Raw genomic sequence first — 3,776 nt, 5'->3', positions numbered from 1 at the left:
GGCAAAAGAACAAACAAAAAAACTGATTACCAAAATTTTAGGTACTGATATTCTCGAGATCTCATGAGCGTCAGTTCATCTGTTTTATCCCATAACAGGAAGTACACTAACTCTACAAAACAACACCTGCTATTATTTGAGCAATAAGCCTGTGCCAGACTAATGTTGGTCTTCCCTTGTGGCTCAGCTGGTGAAGAACCCACCTGCAATGTGGGAGACCTGGGTTCGATCCCTGGGTTGGGAAGATCCCCTGGAGAAGGGAAAGGCCACTCCACTCCACTCCAGTATTCTGGCCTGGAGAACTCCATGGACTGTCTATAGTCCATGGGGTCGCAGAGTGGGACACGACCAAGTAACTTTCACTTTCACTTTGAGAGTAATGTTAATGCTTTGTGTCTTCAGTCTCCATACTTCTTAGTTGTCCATTTTTGGATGAGATTAATTCCCCTGAATGTTTGGAAGAACCTGTAGTCAAGAGTAACTTCTCATTTCACAGAACTCTCACTGCTCTTTTCCAAAACACGGTGACTTGCTTCCTGAAAATGTTGGCTATTTCATTCCCCACTTTCATTTAGACCTTGGATTTCTTGTCTCTATTATCCCTAGCTTGCCTTTTTTTTTTTTTTTAAACCCAACCCCAGTAGTTTATTTCCAGTCCTGGAAGGACTGACGGTGGCTCAGCCTTGAGCACTGGTCTAGACGGTGCCTTTGGGTCTGGGTGGGGCTCCTTTTCCTCTCCTGCTGCTGTCTTGGACAAAACCCCTCCCAGTTTCAGGGTGTTCCGTCTGGTCCTCTGTGCTTTTCAATAAACATCTGCTGATTATCTGTGTAGTTTCTGGGTTTCTCAGGGCCCTGAGAGGCCCATATGATCCTTCTTTTTCATTCAAATATTAATCCCACTGAGACTTGTAGTTCACCTGTTTACCCTTACCTCTTGCACATTTAGATTTTTGGGGACACCTCATTACCTGGTCCTGTCATAAATGTTGTCCTTGGGTGTTTTGTTATTATCTAGCTGTTCCATCTGGTTTTTATGTGCTAATTTGTAAGAGATGCAAAAACCATTGTTAGTGCCATCATCATCCCCAAATTTCCAAAGCTACTGGTTTTTTAAAGCATTCATGTTTAAGAAGTCTGTTTTTACTTATTTTTACTTCCTTGACGAAGAATGCAGTAGAATTTCTATACCAATTTTGTATTGCTCTTTAATCAATTAACAGAGTTACACGACCTAACATATTAATATTGGCTCATCCCATATTCATGGGCTTCCCTGGTGGCTGTTAGAAAAGAATCCACCTCAATGCAGGAGACCTGGGTTTGATCCCTGGGCTGGGAAGATCCCCTGGAGGAGGACGTGGCAACCCACTCCAGTGTTCTTTCCTGGAGAATTCCCCCATGGAGGAGGGAGCCTCCAGAGAAGCCTGGCAGGCTACAGTCCACCACGGGGCCGCAGAGTTGGACAGGTCTGAGACACTCAGAGCAACTCAGCACATATTCATGGGAAACGCCTACTACTTGGAAATATTTTACTGCTCTTCTTTTTGCAATATTTACTTTCTGAAAGAAGTGTTGTTGAACCATTTTGTCTGTATGTAACTATACAGTCAACTACGTTTTTAGTATTTAGTAACTATCTAACTACGATTTACAGAGTAGAATGTATAAATCTCAAGTTCAGAAGCTTTGGAGGATGTGCACGTCCATGTAACTGCAGCACAATGACATATCATCTTTGCATCACTCTAGAAAGCTCCCTTTGCTCACCTCCAGTCAATCTACCTACTTGGGAGGATTCTGTCTTTACAAAGTCAGGGAATGCAGAACTAACAGGCCATCTCAAGTCACTGGACATTATTAGTGATGGTGATTCAGTACTTTTGACCAGGGAAGTAATATGAAATGACTTGCATGTTTAAAAGTAAAAATTCTGTTTGGGAGAAGAGATTGTAGTGAAGTGTACAAGGAAAAAGGCCAATTAAGAGGTCATTCTTAAGTCCAGTAGGTCAAACAGGGTAGACTATAGTAATCACTATGCAGTGAAGAGATGTAGACTAGTTACTGTAAGTAGTTAAGGGGTGAGGTGTAGACTATGGTTACCCTAAGTGGTGAATCTGTTTGGAGGCTGGATCCAACAAGATATGCTATGCACTGAAGCTATGAGAGCAGATGGGGAGTCAGGGATGAAGCTACTTGAGCAGCCTGGTGAGTAGACATACAATTTAGTGAAGTGGGGAACTGTGTGGATGAGGTCTAGTTTGCTTATTTTATAAAGCAGAATCAGACCCACAGACTTGGAGAATGATTTTAAGATTGCCACAGGGAAGACTTAGGGTAAGGGGCAGACTGGGAGTTTGGGATGTACACACTTGGACATATACACACTGCTTTACTTAAAACAGATAACCAACAAAGATCCGCTGTATAGCACAGGAAATTCTGCCCAATACTTTATAATAACCTAAATGGGAAAAGAATCTGAAAAGAATGGCCAAATATATATATGCAACTGAGCCACTTTGCTGTACACCCAAACCGACACAACATTGTTAATCCGCTATGCTTCAATACAAATTTTTTAAAAAGATGTTTGAGAAATCAAGAAGTCTATGAAATATCATTAGATGAAATTATGTGATCTAAGGTTGCTTCAAAATAATTCAGAGGTCTGTAAATATGAAAAAGATTGATAATTGCTAATTGTTGAGAATGGGTCCTATGCACATACAGGTTCATTATGTCAGCCTCCTTGTTGCATTTACCATTTTCTTCTATGAGTAAAAAAAAGAATAGTTATGGTTGGACAGGTTGAGAGGGCCAAATGACTTCATGTGATGCTATGTAAATGGTCAGATATGTGAACTCAAGCAAAGAAACTGGGACTAAAGAAATGTGGGAGTCGTTAGTGCATTTAAAGCCACTGGGCAGGATTCAAACACTTGTGGACTGAAAAGAGGGAGAACAGGTCTAGAAACTGAACTCTCCAGCATTTAAAGATGAGGAGACTCTAGAAAGGCATTCTTGCCAGAGTTTCACAGTGTGTCTCAAATCACTGAAAAATACATAACTTGGAATCAGCAATTCCATTCCTAATAATGTAAACAATTTACTGCAACGTACAAGAAAGAAGTACAGGTGACACGGTGAAGTGACCTGGAGACCAGTGAGGCCCAGGTCCAGCACGTCACAGACCAGTCAGTGGGACAAGGCGCAGCAACCGCTACAGCTTAGTGACCGGAAATGTGCTCCTCATTTACTGAGAAAAGCTAATCATATAAAGCATGATAGCTTATTTTACACTTGTTGACACTGAAAATATGTATTTTGTACTTTCCTTATCATCAATAACGTAAAATAGTAGATGTTATCATCTTTGGTGGTAAAATTGTGTCCTTTTCTCTTCACTACACATATTTTGCAATTTTTCTCAATAGACATTGGGTAAAACTATACAAATTTAAAATTTTTAATAAAGCTCATTTAGTAATATGAAACACAAAGGCTCTTCAACAGGAACCGACTTAAATCAAAATGACATTGATGCCTTAACGTCTACTTGACTGAAATAACAATTATGAATTTTTAAAAATAAATATAAATTATTTTAATAGCATATTAAATATTTTATTTAAGTTAAGAAATACAACAAAATAACATACATTTGTTCCTCTGTTTGAATAAAATAACTATTTACAAACAATCTACACACAGTTTCTCAAGTACCAAATTCCAAGTATTTAACTGATGTCATGAAACATATTTTTCAAAATGTACAG

The 3,776-nt window shown here is 39.4% G+C and overlaps 1 protein-coding gene across 5 annotated transcripts in view; it reads right to left on the bottom strand.

Moving 5' to 3' along the window:
- Positions 1-3,607: 3,607 nt before the first annotated feature.
- The window catches only part of LIG4 (ligase IV, DNA, ATP-dependent), a 7,882-nt gene continuing 7,713 nt past the window's right edge, over positions 3,608-3,776 (bottom strand). For all 5 annotated transcript variants that reach the window (XR_824476.1, XR_824474.1, XR_824475.1 and 2 more), the window contains one exon: positions 3,608-3,770. The gene's annotated coding sequence lies outside the window, so the exon portion shown is untranslated. The remainder of the gene's footprint in view (positions 3,771-3,776) is intronic.

This window comes from Bison bison, unplaced genomic scaffold (assembly GCF_000754665.1).
Source record: "Bison bison bison isolate TAMUID 2011002044 unplaced genomic scaffold, Bison_UMD1.0 scf7180017864527, whole genome shotgun sequence".
NCBI lineage: Eukaryota > Metazoa > Chordata > Mammalia > Artiodactyla > Bovidae > Bison > Bison bison.
The sequence above is the reverse complement of the archived record's forward strand: the minus strand, read 5'-3'. Positions and strand labels throughout refer to the sequence as shown.